At 49.5% G+C, this 18,899-nt stretch overlaps 1 protein-coding gene across 1 annotated transcript in view; it reads right to left on the bottom strand.

The window, feature by feature from the left end:
• The window catches only part of EIF4E (eukaryotic translation initiation factor 4E), a 374,004-nt gene that overhangs the window by 143,193 nt on the left and 211,912 nt on the right, over positions 1-18,899 (bottom strand). The gene's annotated exons all lie outside the window — the stretch shown is intronic.

Below are 18,899 nucleotides of genomic sequence, written 5' to 3'. Positions count from 1 at the left end.
GAGGACTCTTTTTCTTTGTTTCTAGGGTCACCCACTTTCTCCTGGGGAGTTTTTGTAACCCCTTTCTTTTGGTCACCCCCAGTGGAAGTTTTGGTTACCCTAGTCTTGACCCAGTGGTCTGCCTTCTTTCCCAATTCTTGGGGAGAAATTGGACCTAGATCTACCAGATACTGATGCAACTTTTCATTGAAGCAGTTACTTAAAATGTGCTCTTTCATAAACAAATTATAAAGCCCAACATAGTCACACACTTCATTTCCAGTTAACCAACCATCTAGTGTTTTTACTGAGTAGTCTACAAAATCAACCCAGGTCTGGCTCGAGGATTTTTGAGCCCCCCTGAATCTAATTCTATACTCCTCAGTGGAGAATCCAAAGCCCTCAATCAGGGTACCCTTCATGAGGTCATAAGATTCTGCATCTTTTCCAGAGAGTGTGAGGAGTCTATCCCTACACTTTCCAGTGAACATTTCCCAAAGGAGAGCACCCCAGTGAGATCTGTTTACTTTTCTGGTTACACAAGCCCTCTCAAAAGCTGTGAACCATTTGGTGATGTCATCACCATCTTCATATTTTGTTACAATCCCTTTGGGGATTTTTAGGATGTCAGGAGAATCTCTGACCCTATTTAAGTTGCTGCCACCATCGATGGGACCTAGGCCCATCTCTTTTCTTTCCCTTTCTATGGCTAGGAGCTGCTTTTCCAAAGCCAATCTTTTGACCATCCTGGCTAACAGGGGGTCATCTTCACTGGAGTTATCCTCAGTGATTTCAGAGGTGTTGGTCTCTCCTGTGAGGGAACCAGCATCTCTGACTATTATTTTTGGAGTCAGGGTTTGAGGGACCCTGTTCTCCCTAGATAGGACTGGTAGGGGGGAATTTTCCTCCTGGTCACTATCCTCTTCCTCTGAGTTGCCACCCTCAGAGGGGTTGGCCTTTTCAAACTCTGCCAAAAGCTCCTGGAGCTGTATTTTGGTAGGTTTGGGGCCCATTGTTATTTTCTTTATTTTACAGAGTGACCTTAGCTCCCTCATCTTAAGATGGAGGTAAGGTGTGGTGTCGAGTTCCACCACAGTCACATCTGTGCTAGACATTTTGCTTCTAAAAGTTGGAATACTTTTTAAGAATCTACAACTGGTTCTAGAATCTAATTCAAACTTTTACAAACTTTTAAACTCTAAAAGAAATGCTAAACAGGATCTAACACAAGGCCCTAGCAGGTCTTTTAAGAATTTAGAAAACTTTTCAAATTGCAAAAATCAATTTCTAATGACAATTTTGGAATTTGTCGTGTGATCAGGTATTGGCTGAGTAGTCCAGCAAATGCAAAGTCTTGTACCCCACCGCTGATCCACCAATGTAGGAAGTTGGCTCTGTATGTGCTATTTCAAAGTAAGGAATAGCATGCACAGAGTCCAAGGGTTCCCCTTAGAGGTAAAATAGTGGTAAAAATAGATAATACTAATGCTCTATTTTGTGGTAGTGTGGTCGAGCAGTAGGCTTATCCAAGGAGTAGTGTTAAGCATTTGTTGTACATACACATAGACAATAAATGAGGTACACACACTCAGAGACAAATCCAGCCAATAGGTTTTGTTATAGAAAAATATCTTTTCTTAGTTTATTTTAAGAACCACAGGTTCAAATTCTACATGTAATATCTCATTCGAAAGGTATTGCAGGTAAGTACTTTAGGAACTTCAGATCATCAAAATTGCATGTATACTTTTCAAGTTATTCACAAATAGCTGTTTTAAAAGTGGACACTTAGTGCAATTTTCACAGTTCCTAGGGGAGGTAAGTTTTGATTAGTTTTACCAGGTAAGTAAGACACTTACAGGGTTCAGTTCTTGGTCCAAGGTAGCCCACCGTTGGGGGTTCAGAGCAACCCCAAAGTCACCACACCAGCAGCTCAGGGCCGGTCAGGTGCAGAGTTCAAAGTGGTGCCCAAAACACATAGGCTAGAATGGAGAGAAGGGGGTGCCCCGGTTCCGGTCTGCTTGCAGGTAAGTACCCGCGTCTTCGGAGGGCAGACCAGGGGGGTTTTGTAGGGCACCGGGGGGGACACGAGTCCACACAGAAATTTCACCCTCAGCGGCGCGGGGGCGGCCGGGTGCAGTGTAGAAACAAGCGTCGGGTTCGCAATGTTAGTCTATGAGAGATCTCGGGATCTCTTCAGCGCTGCAGGCAGGCAAGGGGGGGGTTCCTCGGGGAAACCTCCACTTGGGCAAGGGAGAGGGACTCCTGGGGGTCACTTCTCCAGTGAAAGTCCGGTCCTTCAGGTCCTGGGGGCTGCGGGTGCAGGGTCTCTCCCAGGCGTCGGGACTTTAGGTTCAAAGAGTCGCGGTCAGGGGAAGCCTCGGGATTCCCTCTGCAGGCGGCGCTGTGGGGGCTCAGGGGGGACAGGTTTTGGTACTCACAGAATCAGAGTAGTCCTGGGGTCCCTCCTGAGGTGTCGGATCGCCACCAGCCGAGTCGGGGTCGCCGGGTGCAGTGTTGCAAGTCTCACGCTTCTTGCGGGGAGCTTGCAGGGTTCTTTAAAGTTGCTGGAAACAAAGTTGCAGCTTTTCTTGGAGCAGGTCCGCTGTCCTCGGGAGTTTCTTGTCTTTTCGAAGCAGGGGCAGTCCTCAGAGGATGTCGAGGTCGCTGGTCCCTTCGGAAGGCGTCGCTGGAGCAGGATCTTTGGAAGGCAGGAGACAGGCCGGTGAGTTTCTGGAGCCAAGGCAGTTGTCGTCTTCTGGTCTTCCGCTGCAGGGGTTTTCAGCTGGGCAGTCCTTCTTCTTGTTGCAGGAATCTAATTTTCTAGGGTTCAGGGTAGCCCTTAAATACTAAATTTAAGGGCGTGTTTAGGTCTGGGGGGTTAGTAGCCAATGGCTACTAGCCCTGAGGGTGGGTACACCCTCTTTGTGCCTCCTCCCAAGGGGAGGGGGTCACAATCCTAACCCTATTGGGGGAATCCTCCATCTGCAAGATGGAGGATTTCTAAAAGTTAGAGTCACTTCAGCTCAGGACACCTTAGGGGCTGTCCTGACTGGCCAGTGACTCCTCCTTGTTGCTTTCTTTGTTCCCTCCAGCCTTGCCGCCAAAAGTGGGGGCCGTGGCCGGAGGGGGCGGGCAACTCCACTAAGCTGGAGTGCCCTGCTGGGCTGTGACAAAGGGGTGAGCCTTTGAGGCTCACCGCCAGGTGTCACAGCTCCTACCTGGGGGAGGTGTTAGCATCTCCACCCAGTGCAGGCTTTGTTACTGGCCTCAGAGTGACAAAGGCACTCTCCCCATGGGGCCAGCAACATGTCTCTAGTGTGGCAGGCTGCTGGAACTAGTCAGCCTACACAGATAGTTGGTTAAGTTTCAGGGGGCACCTCTAAGGTGCCCTCTGTGGTGTATTTTACAATCAAATGTACACTGGCATCAGTGTGCATTTATTGTGCTGAGAAGTTTGATACCAAACTTACCAGTTTTCAGTGTAGCCATTATGGTGCTGTGGAGTTCGTGTAAAACAGACTCCCAGACCATATACTCTTATGGCTACCCTGCACTTACAACGTCTAAGGTTTTGCTTAGACACTGTAGGGGCACAGTGCTCATGCACTGGTACCCTCACCTATGGTATAGTGCACCCTGCCTTAGGGCTGTAAGGCCTGCTAGAGGGGTGTCTTATCTATACTGCATAGGCAGTGAGAGGCTGGCATGGCACCCTGAGGGGAGTGCCATGTCGACTTACTAATTTTGTTCTCACTAGCACACACAGGCTTGTAAGCAGTGTGGCTGTGCTGAGTGAGGGGTCTCTAGGGTGGCATAATGCATGCTGCAGCCCTTAGAGACCTTCCCTGGCATCAGGGCCCTTGGTACCAGAGGTACCAGTTACAAGGGACTTATCTGGATGCCAGGGTGTGCCAATTGTGGGATCAATGGTACATTTTAGGTGAAAGAACACCGGTGCTGGGGCCTGGTTAGCAGGGTCCCAGCACACTTCTCAGTCAAGTCAGCATCAGTATCAGGCAAAAAGTGGGGGGTAACTGCAACAGGGAGCCATTTCTTTACACATCTGTTATTACGTATTGTGGCACTGGGTCTTGGAAAGGCCGCCCTTTGTTTAAATTTATGTTGTTCCACCACAGAAGCGAGAGGTAAGTTTGGCGGTCTATTAACACCAGATCTAGAAGATGACCCTGTGCTTGAGACCACTGTGATGCTAGGCACTGTTGTAAGGGCCTCATGTGCAGTCTTGCGTTTGGGACAATGGCTATGCATGAAGACATCATGCCTAGGAGTTGTAATACCATCTTTGCTTGTATCTTTTGTGTTGGATACATGCGTTGTATGATGGTGTTGAAATTTTGGATTCTTTGGGGACTTGGAGTGGCTACTCCTTTTGTTGGGTCTATTATGGCTCCTAGGTATTGTTGTACCTTGCACGGCAGAATGTTGGATTTCGTGAAGTTGACGGTGAACCCTAGTTTGAAGAGGGTTTGTATGATCTGTTTTGTGTGATTTGAGCACTCTATTAACGAATGGGCCTTGATTAGCCAGTCGTCTAGATATGGGAACACATGTATTTGCTGCCTTCTGATGTGTGCAGCGACTACCGCTAGACATTTGGTAAAGACTCTTGGTGCGGTTGTTAATCCGAAAGGCAGTACCTTGAATTGGTAATGTATTCCTTTGAATACAAACCTTAGGTATTTCCTGTGCGATGGGTGTATTGGTATATGGAAATACGCGTCCTTGAGGTCTAAAGTTGTCATGTAGTCGTGTAGTTTTAGCAATGGTAATACTTCTTGTAGTGTGACCATGTGAAAGTGGTCTGATTTGATGAATGTGTTCACTATTCTGAGGTCTAGGATTGGTCTCAGCGTTTTGTCCTTCTTTGGTATCAGAAAGTACAGTGAGTAAACTCCTGTGTTTATTTGTGTGTTTGGCACTAATTCGATTGCATTCTTTTGCAATAGTGCCTGCACTTCTATCTCCAGGAGATTGGAATGATGTTTTGTCAAATTTTGTGCTTTTGGTGGTATGTTTGGAGGGAATTGTAGAAATTCTATGCAATAACTATGTTGGATAATTGCTAGAACCCAAGTGTCTGTAGTGATTTCCTCCCATGCTTTGTAATAATGACTTATTCTTCCCCCCACTGGTGTTGTGTGGAGGGGGTGAGTGACATGTGAGTCACTGCTTAGTAGTAGGGGTTTTGGGGCTTTGAAATTTTCCTCTATTCCTAGGGAATTGCCCTCCTCTATATTGTCCCCGAAAACCTCCTCTGTACTGTCCCTGGTAACTGGACGGTGTTGCCTGTGAGGTGCTGGCTTGTGTGCTCTGACCCCGAAACCCCCCTCTAAAGGGTGTTTTACGGAATGTGCTGTAATTCCCTCTGCTCTGCGGGGAGTAGAGTGCGCCCATGGCTTTAGCAGTGTCCGTGTCTTTTTTGAGTTTCTCAATCGCTGTTTCCACTTCTGGACCGAACAGTTCTTTTTCGTTAAAAGGCATATTGAGAACTGCTTGCTGAATCTCTGGTTTAAATCCAGACGTTCGGAGCCATGCATGCCTTCTGATAGTTACAGATGTATTAATTGTCCGTGCAGCTGTATCTGCAGCGTCCATGGAGGAGCGGATTTGGTTGTTGGAAATGGTCTGTCCCTCCTCAACCACTTGTTTTGCCCTATTTTGTAGGTCCTTCGGCAGATGGTCAATGAGATGTTGCATCTCATCCCAATGGGCTCTGTCATAGCGCGCAAGTAGTGCCTGGGAGTTAGCGATGCGCCACTGGTTTGCAGCTTGTGCTGCGACTCTCTTACCAGCTGCATCGAACTTGCGGCTTTCTTTATCTGGGGGTGGTGCGTCTCCAGATGTGTGGGAGTTGGCCCTTTTCCTAGCTGCTCCTACAACGACAGAGTCTGGTGGCAGCTGTGTAGTGATGAAAGCCGGGTCTGTAGGAGGCGCCTTATACTTTTTTTCCACTCTTGGTGTGATTGCCCTACTTTTGACCGGCTCCTTAAAGATTTCTTTTGCGTGCCGGAGCATACCAGGGAGCATAGGCAGGCTTTGGTAGGAGCTGTGGGTGGAGGAGAGTGTGTTGAATAAAAAGTCATCCTCGACCTGTTCTGAGTGGAGGCTTACATTGTGAAATTGTGCTGCTCTAGCCACCACTTGAGAATACGCAGTGCTGTCCTCTGGTGGAGATGGCTTCGTAGGGTATGCCTCCGGACTGTTATCTGACACTGGGGCGTCGTATAAGTCCCATGCGTCTTGATCTTGGTCACCCTGGCTCATGGTGGTGTGAGCTGGGGAATGTGATGGAGTTTGTGCTGGTGAGACGTTAATCACAGGTGGAGGAGAGGGTAACTTTTTTCACCACTTTTGTTTGTGGTGTTTGTTCAGTTTGGAACTCCAATCTTCTCTTTCTTCTAATAGGGGGAAGGGTGCTTATTTTTCCTGTCCCCTGCTGTATGAAAATACGCTTTTGCGTATGGTCTACATCAGTTGAGTGTAGCTCTTCCTCAAACCTATGCTTTTGCATTTGGGAGGTTAGCGAGTGCTCTTCTGTATAAGAGCCTGAAACTGGGTCGGTTGCAGTTTGTTTTGGCACCGAAACCCTGTCTGCATCTTTTTTCGGCTCTGAGGTGACTTTTTTCTTTTTCGGGGCCGAAACCTCTCGGCGTCGATCTTCTTCGGTGCCGCTGTCTCGGCGTCGAGCCGTGTCTACACCGGTATCTCGGTGTCGATGCTTGTCTCCAGCACTTTCTCGGTCCCGAGAAGGCTGCGTGCCGGTGTCTCGACCGGAGTCGGACGATCTCGGCACTGTTTGGGCCTTTTTCGTTGCCGACGGTCAGTCACCGAATTTATGGGTCGAGCCATGGCCTGGTGGCAGTGGCGTCCCCTGGGCCTTGTAAATCTTCTTCTGAGTGGTTTTCGACGTCTTACTCACGGTTTGTGTATCGTCGAATCCTTCGGAGTCCGATTCTTGGATCGAAAAGGTTCCCTCCTCTTCTTGTTCCTCGAACTCCCGGTGGGCTGTCGGCGCGGACGCCATCTGAAGTCTTCTGGCTCGACGGTCTCGGAGTGTTTTTCGGGACCGGAACGCACGACAGGCCTCGCAGGTGTCTTCACTGTGCTCAGGTGACAGGCACAGGTTGCAGACCAAGTGTTGGTCTGTATAGGGGTATTTATTGTGGCATTTGGGACAGAAACGGAACGGGGTCCGTTCCATCGGCGTTCTTCTGCACGCGGTTGGGCCGACCAGGCCCCGACGGGGGATCGAAAAAATTACCCCGAAGGGCACCGGAGCTCTTCGATCTTAGACGCGGTGTTGCTACGCCGATCCCGAACGCAACAACACCGACGAAAATCTTCCGAAATTAGCTATCTTTCCGTTCCGAAACTCGGAGCGACAGGAACACGTCCGAACCCGATGGCGGAAAAAAAACAATCGAAGATGGAGTCGACGCCCATGCGCAATGGAGACAAAAGGAGGAGTCACTCGGTCCCGTGACTCGAAAGACTTCTTCGAAGAAAAACAACTTGTAACACTCCGGCCCAACACCAGATGGCGAGCTATGCAAAACATGCGTATCTACAGCGACAGATGCCATCGAACATGAGTATTTTGACCACATCATCCTCTTTATGCATGTTGTCTTACTCCAAGCTGTATAGGCTCGAAAGCCTACTACCAATTAAGCATATTAGGTGATGTGCATCTCTGTAATGAGAAGGGGTGTGGTCTAATGACATCAACACCCTATATCAGGTGTGCATAATTATTAGGCAACTTCCTTTCCTTTGGCAAAATGGGTCAAAAGAAGGACTTGACAGGCTCAGAAAAGTAAAAAATAGTGAGATATCTTGCAGAGGGATGCAGCACTCTTAAAATTGCAAAGCTTCTGAAGCGTGATCATCGAACAATCAAGCGTTTCATTCAAAATAGTCAACAGGGTCGCAAGAAGCGTGTGGAAAAACCAAGGCGCAAAATAACTGCCCATGAACTGAGAAAAGTCAAGCGTGCAGCTGCCACGATGCCACTTGCCACCAGTTTGGCCATATTTCAGAGCTGCAACATCACTGGAGTGCCCAAAAGCACAAGGTGTGCAATACTCAGAGACATGGCCAAGGTAAGAAAGGCTGAAAGACGACCACCACTGAACAAGACACACAAGCTGAAACGTCAAGACTGGGCCAAGAAATATCTCAAGACTGATTTTCTAAGGTTTTATGGACTGATGAAATGAGAGTGAGTCTTGATGGGCCAGATGGATGGGCCCGTGGCTGGATTGGTAAAGGGCAGAGAGCTCCAGTCCGACTCAGACGCCAGCAAGGTGGAGGTGGAGTACTGGTTTGGGCTGGTATCATCAAAGATGAGCTTGTGGGGCCGTTTCGGGTTGAGGATGGAGTCAAGCTCAACTCCCAGTCCTACTGCCAGTTCCTGGTAGACACCTTCTTCAAGCAGTGGTACAGGAAGAAGTCTGCATCCTTCAAGAAAATGAAAATGTCACTTACCCAGTGTACATCTGTTCGTGGCATCAGTCGCTGAGATTCACATGGTATGCATGAGCTCGCCATCTGGTGTTGGGTCGGAGTGTTACAAGTTGTTTTTCTTCGAAGAAGTGTTTTCGAGTCACGGGACCGAGTGACTCCTCCTTCTGTGCTCATTGCGCATGGGCGTCGACTCCATCTTCGATTGTTTTCCCCGCAGAGGGTGAGGTAGGAGTTGTACTATAGTAATAGTGCCCGCGCAATGAAAAATGTAAGTATGTACCTATTAAAGGATTAAGTAATATATATACAAATGTACAAAATTGAAGGTAACTTCTGAACTGCTACAGGCTTCCGGGGAGGTGGGTGGGTCCATGTGAATCTCAGCGACTGATGCCACGAACAGATGTACACTGGGTGTAGGAAGTTGGCTCTGTATGTGCTATTTCAAAGTAAGGAATAGCATGCACAGAGTCCAAGGGTTCCCCTTAGAGGTAAAATAGTGGTAAAAAGAGATAATACTAATGCTCTATTTTGTGGTAGTGTGGTCGAGCAGTAGGCTTATCCAAGGAGTAGTGTTAAGCATTTGTTGTACATACACATAGACAATAAATGAGGTACACACACTCAGAGACAAATCCAGCCAATAGGTTTTTATATAGAAAAATATCTTTTCTTAGTTTATTTTAAGAACCACAGGTTCAAATTCTACATGTAATAGCTCATTCGAAAGGTATTGCAGGTAAGTACTTTAGGAACTTCAAATCATCAAAATTGCATGTATACTTTTCAAGTTATTCACAAATAGCTGTTTTAAAAGTGGACACTTAGTGCAATTTTCACAGTTCCTAGGGGAGGTAAGTATTTGTTAGTTTTACCAGGTAAGTAAGACACTTACAGGGTTCAGTTCTTGGTCCAAGGTAGCCCACCGTTGGGGGTTCAGAGCAACCCCAAAGTCACCACACCAGCAGCTCAGGGCCGGTCAGGTGCAGAGTTCAAAGTGGTGCCCGAAACACATAGGCTAGAATGGAGAGAAGGGGGTGCCCCGGTTCCGGTCTGTTTGCAGGTAAGTACCCGCGTCTTCGGAGGGCAGACCAGGGGGGTTTTGTAGGGCACCGGGGGGGACACAAGTCCACACAGAAATTTCACCCTCAGCGGCGCGGGGGCGGCCGGGTGCAGTGTAGAAACAAGCGTCGGGTTCGCAATGTTAGTCTATGAGAGATCTCGGGATCTCTTCAGCGCTGCAGGCAGGCAAGGGGGGGGTTCCTCGGGGAAACCTCCACTTGGGCAAGGGAGAGGGACTCCTGGGGGTCACCTCTCCAGTGAAAGTCCGGTCCTTCAGGTCCTGGGGGCTGCGGATGCAGGGTCTCTCCCAGGCGTCGGGACTTTAGGTTCAAAGAGTCGCGGTCAGGGGAAGCCTCGGGATTCCCTCTGCAGGCGGCGCTGTGGGGGGCTCAGGGGGGACAGGTTTTGGTACTCACAGTATCAGAGTAGTCCTGGGGTCCCTCCTGAGGCGTCGGATCTCCACCAGCCGAGTCGGGGTCGCCGGGTGCAGTGTTGCAAGTCTCACGCTTCTTGCGGGGAGCTTGCAGGGATCTTTAAAGTTGCTGGAAACAAAGTTGCAGCTTTTCTTGGAGCAGGTCCGCTGTCCTCGGGAGTTTCTTGTCTTTTCGAAGCAGGGGCAGTCCTCAGAGGATGTCGAGGTCGCTGGTCCCTTTGGAAGGCGTCGCTGGAGCAGGATCTTTGGAAGGCAGGAGACAGGCCGGTGAGTTTCTGGAGCCAAGGCAGTTGTCGTCTTCTGGTCTTCCGCTGCAGGGGTTTTCAGCTGGGCAGTCCTTCTTCTTGTAGTTGCAGGAATCTAATTTTCTAGGGTTCAGGGTAGCCCTTAAATACTAAATTTAAGGGCGTGTTTAGGTCTGGGGGGTTAGTAGCCAATGGCTACTAGCCCTGAGGGTGGGTACACCCTCTTTGTGCCTCCTCCCAAGGGGAGGGGGTCACAATCCTAACCCTATTGGGGGAATCCTCCATCTGCAAGATGGAGGATTTCTAAAAGTTAGAGTCACCTCAGCTCAGGACACCTTAGGGGCTGTCCTGACTGGCCAGTGACTCCTCCTTGTTATTCTCATTATTTTCTCCGGCCTTGCCGCCAAAAGTGGGGCCTGGCCGGAGGGGGCGGGCAACTCCACTAGCTGGAGTGTCCTGCTGGGTTGGCACAAAGGGGGTGAGCCTTTGAGGCTCACCGCCAGGTGTGACAATTCCTGCCTGGGAGAGGTGTTAGCATCTCCACCCAGTGCAGGCTTTGTTACTGGCCTCAGAGTGACAAAGGCACTCTCCCCATGGGGCCAGCAACATGTCTCGGTTTGTGGCAGGCTGCTAAAACTAGTCAGCCTACACAGATAGTCGGTTAAGTTTCAGGGGGCACCTCTAAGGTGCCCTCTGTGGTGTATTTTACAATAAAATGTACACTGGCATCAGTGTGCATTTATTGTGCTGAGAAGTTTGATACCAAACTTCCCAGTTTTCAGTGTAGCCATTATGGTGCTGTGGAGTTCGTGTTTGACAGACTCCCAGACCATATACGCTTATGGCTACCCTGCACTTACAATGTCTAAGGTTTTGTTTAGACACTGTAGGGGTACCATGCTCATGCACTGGTACCCTCACCTATGGTATAGTGCACCCTGCCTTAGGGCTGTAAGGCCTGCTAGAGGGGTGTCTTACCTATACTGCATAGGCAGTGAGAGGCTGGCATGGCACCCTGAGGGGAGTGCCATGTCGACTTACTCGTTTTGTCCTCACTAGCACACACAAGCTGGTAAGCAGTGTGTCTGTGCTGAGTGAGAGGTCTCCAGGGTGGCATAAGACATGCTGCAGCCCTTAGAGACCTTCCTTGGCATCAGGGCCCTTGGTACTAGAAGTACCAGTTACAAGGGACTTATCTGGATGCCAGGGTCTGCCAATTGTGGATACAAAAGTACAGGTTAGGGAAAGAACACTGGTGCTGGGGCCTGGTTAGCAGGCCTCAGCACACTTTCAATTGTAAACATAGCATCAGCAAAGGCAAAAAGTCAGGGGGCAACCATGCCAAGGAGGCATTTCCTTACACAACCCCCCCCCAAACGAAAGAGGATGAGACTAACCTTTCCCAAGAGAGTCTTCATTTTCTAAGTGGAAGAACCTGGAAAGGCCATCTGCATTGGCATGGGCAGTCCCAGGTCTGTGTTCCACTATAAAGTCCATTCCCTGTAGGGAGATGGACCACCTCAACAGTTTAGGATTTTCACCTTTCATTTGCATCAGCCATTTGAGAGGTCTGTGGTCAGTTTGAACTAGGAAGTGAGTCCCAAAGAGGTATGGTCTCAGCTTCTTCAGGGACCAAACCACAGCAAAGGCCTCCCTCTCAATGGCACTCCAACGCTGCTCCCTGGGGAGTAACCTCCTGCTAATGAAAGCAACAGGCTGGTCAAGGCCATCATCATTTGTTTGGGACAAAACTGCCCCTATCCCATGTTCAGAGGCATCAGTCTGCACAATGAACTGCTTAGAATAATCTGGAGCCTTGAGAACTGGTGCTGAGCACATTGCTTGTTTCAGGGTGTCAAAGGCCTGTTGGCAGTCCACAGTCCAGTTCACTTTCTTGGGCATTTTCTTGGAGGTGAGCTCAGTGAGGGCTGTCACAATGGATCCATATCCCTTCACAAACCTCCTGTAGTACCCAGTCAAGCCAAGGAATGCCCTGACTTGAGTCTGGGTTTTTGGAGCTACCCAGTCCAGAATAGTCTGGATCTTGGGTTGGAGTGGCTGAACTTGGCCTCCACCTACAAGGTGTCCCAAGTAAACCACAGTTCCCTGCCCTATCTGGCATTTGGATGCCTTGATAGAGAGGCCTGCAGATTGCAGAGCCTTCAAAACCTTCCTCAGGTGGACCAGGTGATCCTGCCAGGTGGAGCTAAAGACAGCAATATCATCAAGATAAGCTGTGCTAAAGGACTCCAAGCCAGCAAGGACTTGATTCACCAACCTTTGGAAGGTGGCAGGGGCATTCTTTAAACCAAAGGGCATAACAGTAAACTGATAATGCCCATCAGGTGTGGAGAATGCTGTCTTTTCTTTTGCTCCAGGTGCCATTTTTATTTGCCAGTACCCTGCTGTCAAGTCAAAGGTACTTAGAAATTTGGCAGCACCTAATTTATCAATGAGCTCATCAGCTCTTGGAATTGGATGAGCATCTGTCTTGGTGACAGAATTGAGCCCTCTGTAGTCCACACAAAACCTCATCTCTTTCTTTCCATCTTTGGTGTGAGGTTTGGGGACTAAGACCACTGGGCTAGCCCAGGGGCTGTCAGAGCGCTCAATGACTCCCAATTCCAGCATCTTGTGGACTTCCACCTTGATGCTTTCTTTAACATGGTCAGATTGTCTAAAGATTTTGTTCTTGACAGGCATGCTGTCTCCTGTGTCCACATCATGGGTACACAGGTGTGTCTGACCAGGGGTTAAGGAGAAGAGTTCAGGAAACTGTTGTAGGACTCTCCTACAATCAGCTTGCTGTTGGCCAGAGAGGGTGTCTGAGTAGATCACTCCATCTACTGTACCATCTTTTGGGTCTGATGACAGAAGATCAGGGAGAGGTTCACTCTCTGCCTCCTGATCCTCATCTGTTACCATCAACAGATTGACATCAGCCCTGTCGTGGAAGAGCTTAAGGCGGTTTACATAGATCACCCTTTTGGGGCTCCTGCTTGTGCCCAGGTCCACCAAGTAGGTGACCTGACTCTTCCTCTCTAGTACTGGGTAAGGGCCACTCCATTTGTCCTGGAGTGCCCTGGGAGCCACAGGCTCCAGAACCCAGACTTTCTGCCCTGGTTGGAACTCAACCAGTGCAGCCTTTTGGTCATACCAAAACTTCTGGAGCTGTTGGCTGGCCTCAAGGTTTTTGGTTGCCTTTTCCATGTACTCTGCCATTCTAGAGCGAAGGCCAAGTACATAGTCCACTATGTCCTGTTTAGGCTCATGGAGAGGTCTCTCCCAGCCTTCTTTAACAAGGGCAAGTGGTCCCCTTACAGGATGACCAAACAGAAGTTCAAAGGGTGAGAACCCTACTCCCTTCTGTGGTACCTCCCTGTAAGCGAAAAGCAGACATGGCAGGAGGACATCCCATCTCCTTTTGAGTTTTTCTGGGAGCCCCATGATCATGCCCTTTAATGTCTTGTTGAATCTCTCAACCAAGCCATTAGTTTGTGGATGGTATGGTGTAGTGAATTTATAAGTCACTCCACACTCATTCCACATGTGCTTTAGGTATGCTGACATGAAGTTGGTACCTCTGTCAGACACCACCTCCTTAGGGAAACCCACTCTGGTAAAGATACCAATGAGGGCCTTGGCTACTGCAGGGGCAGTAGTCGACCTAAGGGGAATAGCTTCAGGATACCTGGAAGCATGATCCACTACTACCAGGATATACATATTTCCTGAGGCTGTGGGAGGTTCTAGTGGACCAACTATGTCCACACCCACTCTTTCAAAGGGCACCCCCACCACTGGAAGTGGAATGAGGGGGGCCTTTGGATGCCCACCTGTAGGAAGTTGGCTCTGTATGTGCTATTTCAAAGTAAGGAATAGCATGCACAGAGTCCAAGGGTTCCCCTTAGAGGTAAAATAGTGGTAAAAAGAGATAATACTAATGCTCTATTTTGTTGTAGTGTGGTCGAGCAGTAGGCTTATCCAAGGAGTAGTGTTAAGCATTTGTTGTACATACACATAGACAATAATTGAGGTACACACACTCAGAGACAAATCCAGCCAATAGGTTTTTATATAGAAAAATATCTTTTCTTAGTTTATTTTAAGAACCACAGGTTCAAATTCTACATGTAATAGCTCATTCGAAAGGTATTGCAGGTAAGTACTTTAGGAACTTCAAATCATCAAAATTGCATGTATACTTTTCAAGTTATTCACAAATAGCTGTTTTAAAAGTGGACACTTAGTGCAATTTTCACAGTTCCTAGGGGAGGTAAGTATTTGTTAGTTTTACCAGGTAAGTAAGACACTTACAGGGTTCAGTTCTTGGTCCAAGGTAGCCCACCGTTGGGGGTTCAGAGCAACCCCAAAGTCACCACACCAGCAGCTCAGGGCCGGTCAGGTGCAGAGTTCAAAGTGGTGCCCAAAACACATAGGCTAGAATGGAGAGAAGGGGGTGCCCCGGTTCCGGTCTGCTTGCAGGTAAGTACCCGCGTCTTCGGAGGGCAGACCAGGGGGGTTTTGTAGGGCACCGGGGGGGACACAAGTCCACACAGAAATTTCACCCTCAGCGGCGCGGGGGCGGCCGGGTGCAGTGTAGAAACAAGCGTCGGGTTCGCAATGTTAGTCTATGAGAGATCTCGGGATCTCTTCAGCGCTGCAGGCAGGCAAGGGGGGGGTTCCTCGGGGAAACCTCCACTTGGGCAAGGGAGAGGGACTCCTGGGGGTCACTTCTCCAGTGAAAGTCCGGTCCTTCAGGTCCTGGGGGCTGCGGGTGCAGGGTCTCTCCCAGGCGTCGGGACTTTAGGTTCAAAGAGTCGCGGTCAGGGGAAGCCTCGGGATTCCCTCTGCAGGCGGCGCTGTGGGGGCTCAGGGGGGACAGGTTTTGGTACTCACAGTATCAGAGTAGTCCTGGGGTCCCTCCTGAGGTGTTGGATCGCCACCAGCCGAGTCGGGGTCGCCGGGTGCAGTGTTGCAAGTCTCACGCTTCTTGCGGGGAGCTTGCAGGGTTCTTTAAAGTTGCTGGAAACAAAGTTGCAGCTTTTCTTGGAGCAGGTCCGCTGTCCTCGGGAGTTTCTTGTCTTTTCGAAGCAGGGGCAGTCCTCAGAGGATGTCGAGGTCGCTGGTCCCTTTGGAAGGCGTCGCTGGAGCAGGATCTTTGGAAGGCAGGAGACAGGCCGGTGAGTTTCTGGAGCCAAGGCAGTTGTCGTCTTCTGGTCTTCCGCTGCAGGGGTTTTCAGCTGGGCAGTCCTTCTTCTTGTAGTTACAGGAATCTAATTTTCTAGGGTTCAGGGTAGCCCTTAAATACTAAATTTAAGGGCGTGTTTTAGGTCTGGGGGGTTAGTAGCCAATGGCTACTAGCCCTGAGGGTGGGTACACCCTCTTTGTGCCTCCTCCCAAGGGGAGGGGGTCACAATCCTAACCCTATTGGGGGAATCCTCCATCTGCAAGATGGAGGATTTCTAAAAGTTAGAGTCACTTCAGCTCAGGACACCTTAGGGGCTGTCCTGACTGGCCAGTGACTCCTCCTTGTTGCTTTCTTTGTTCCCTCCAGCCTTGCCGCCAAAAGTGGGGGCCGTGGCCGGAGGGGGCGGGCAACTCCACTAAGCTGGAGTGCCCTGCTGGGCTGGGACAAAGGGGTGAGCCTTTGAGGCTCACCGCCAGGTGTCACAGCTCCTGCCTGGGGGAGGTGTTAGCATCTCCACCCAGTGCAGGCTTTGTTACTGGCCTCAGAGTGACAAAGGCACTCTCCCCATGGGGCCAGCAACATGTCTCTGGTGTGGCAGGCTGCTGGAACTAGTCAGCCTACACAGACAGTCGGTTAAGTTTCAGGGGGCACCTCTAAGGTGCCCTCTGGGGTGTGTTTTGCAATAAAATGTACACTGGCATCAGTGTGCATTTATTGTGCTGAGAAGTTTGATACCAAACTTCCCAGTTTTCAGTGTAGCCATTATGGTGCTGTGGAGTTCGTGTAAAACAGACTCCCAGACCATATACTCTTATGGCTACCCTGCACTTACAATGTCTAAGGTTTTGTTTAGACACTGTAGGGGCACAGTGCTCATGCACTGGTACCCTCACCTATGGTATAGTGCACCCTGCCTTAGGGCTGTAAGGCCTGCTAGAGGGGTGTTTTACCTATACTGCATAGGCAGTGAGAGGCTGGCATGGCACCCTGAGGGGAGTGCCATGTCGACTTACTCATTTTGTTCTCACTAGCACACACAGGCTTGTAAGCAGTGTGTCTGTGCTGAGTGAGGGGTCTCTAGGGTGGCATAAGACATGCTGCAGCCCTTAGAGACCTTCCTTGGCATCAGGGCCCTTGGTACTAGAAGTACCAGTTACAAGGGACTTATCTGAATGCCAGGGTGTGCCAATTGTGGATACAATGGTACATTTTAGGTGAAGGAACACTGGTGCTGGGGCCTGGTTAGCAGGGTCCCAGCACTCTTCTCAGTCAAGTCAGCATCAGTATTAGGCAAAAAGTGGGGGGTAACTGCAACAGGGAGCCATTTCTTTACACAAGCCCCCCCCAGCCTACAGGCCAGGAGACTCAGCCCAAGCTGGGAGAGTCTTCCTAGTCTGTCAGGCGAGGAAGAGTAGGAGAAATAGGCTGGTTAGTTGCAGGGCCTACTCTGCCTTACATCCTTCTGTTCAGGTCATTCCCTTTGGGGAACTGACCCACCTCCACAGTGATAGGACCTAGTCTGAATTGCCTCTTGTCTGCCTCTTCAATGTCTCCACCCATTCTTTCTATTTTGGTTTTAGAGGTATCCACCTCTGCTAACCTTATCTTGGCCAGGGTTACCCCTAGCTTACCCATAGAGGTTACCCAGAGCTGGAGTAACCCCACCATGACCAATAGGGTCAGGGGGCCTAACTTGCTATTTGGCATGGGGTCAGACCACCATGCTAAGGATAGTGCAGCCATAAAGGCTAACACCCAGCAGAGGCCACTGACAGCTGTCAGTGCCCAGAACCACACCTTTAGCTCTTCACCTAAAAGGGAAGGGGCTAAGTTACAGGCTTCTTTGGGTTCAGGTTGCCTGTCTGCTGTATTGGAGTGGGGGGTTACCACATCTTGTAGTAAACACCCTTCTTCCACTCTTTCTTCTGTTAGCTGAGGAGCCACCCACTCAGGTTTAACAGTTGCCTGACTAGCCAGGGCTTCTTGTGGGTCAGGTTGGACTTTATCAGGGCCATTTTTGGAGTTCTCCCCTACTGGAGCAGAATCTCCTTGGCTTGCTGTAACCTTGGCTAAAGGTTGTCCACCCCTCCTACTCTGTTTTCTTTTCTTCTTCTTCTGGGGCCTGCTTGCATTTACTGCAGAGGCAGGACTTCCAGAATCCTTGGGAGAGGACTGGCACTGGACCAGTTCCTCTCTTGAGCTCTGACTAACCTCTGGGTAGTCATTTCCAAGGAGACAATCAAGGGGGAGGTCTGTACTGACTACTACCCTTCTCCAGCTAAGAGTGCCACCCACTTCTATGGGCACTAAAGCCACAGGCCTCTTAGTGACCCTGTCTAGGCTAACTCTTACCCTGGCAGTCTCACCTGGGATGTACTGGTTTGAGAGCACCAGCCTGTCATGCACAATAGTGTGACTGGCACAAGTGTCTCTCAGGGCAGTGGTTGGGATTCCATTCACCAGTAGGTGGTGGAAGTGTCTACTTCCCTCTGGAATCTCCAACTCACCTGTTGGGCCCTGTTTCCAGTTGAAGGCTAGGAAGACCTCCTCATCTGAGGAGTCATCTCCCATGGCTACACTGGTTACCCCAGGAATTTTGTTCTGGGGTTTGTTTTTGGGACAAGAAGTGTCCTTGGTGTGGTGCCCAGACTGTTTACAGTTGTGGCACCAGGCCTTAGTGGCATCCCAGTTCTTACCCTGGTACCCACCTTTGTTTTGGGTTGTGTCTTGGGGCCCACCCACCTGTTCTGGTTTTTGGGGGCCTACAGAGGACTCTTTTTCTTTGTTTCTAGTGTTACCCACTTTCTCCTGGGGAGTTTTTGTAACCCCTTTCTTTTGGTCACCCCCAGTGGAAGTTTTGGTTACTCTAGTCTTGACCCAGTGGTCTGCCTTCTTTCCCAATTCTTGGGGAGAAATTGGACCTAGGTCTACCAGATACTGATGCAACTTTTCATTGAAGCAGTTACTTAAAATGTGTTCTTTCATAAACAAATTATAAAGCCCAACATAGTCACACACTTCATTTCCAGTTAACCAACCATCTAGTGTTTTTACTGAGTAGTCTACAAAATCAACCCAGGTCTGGCTCGAGGATTTTTGAGCCCCCCTGAATCTAATTCTATACTCCTCAGTGGAGAATCCAAAGCCCTCAATCAGGGTACCCTTCATGAGGTCATAAGATTCTGCATCTTTTCCAGAGAGTGTGAGGAGTCTATCCCTACACTTTCCAGTGAACATTTCCCAAAGGAGAGCACCCCAGTGAGATCTGTTCACTTTTCTGGTTACACAAGCCCTCTCAAAAGCTGTGAACCATTTGGTGATGTCATCACCATCTTCATATTTTGTTACAATCCCTTTGGGGATTTTTAGGATGTCAGGAGAATCTCTGACCCTATTTAAGTTGCTGCCACCATTGATGGGACCTAGGCCCATCTCTTTTCTTTCCCTTTCTATGGCTAGGATCTGTCTTTCCAAAGCCAATCTTTTGGCCATCCTGGCT

Source organism: Pleurodeles waltl, chromosome 1_2, assembly GCF_031143425.1.
Source record: "Pleurodeles waltl isolate 20211129_DDA chromosome 1_2, aPleWal1.hap1.20221129, whole genome shotgun sequence".
Taxonomy (NCBI): domain Eukaryota; kingdom Metazoa; phylum Chordata; class Amphibia; order Caudata; family Salamandridae; genus Pleurodeles; species Pleurodeles waltl.
This window is presented reverse-complemented; position numbering and strand designations above follow the sequence as displayed.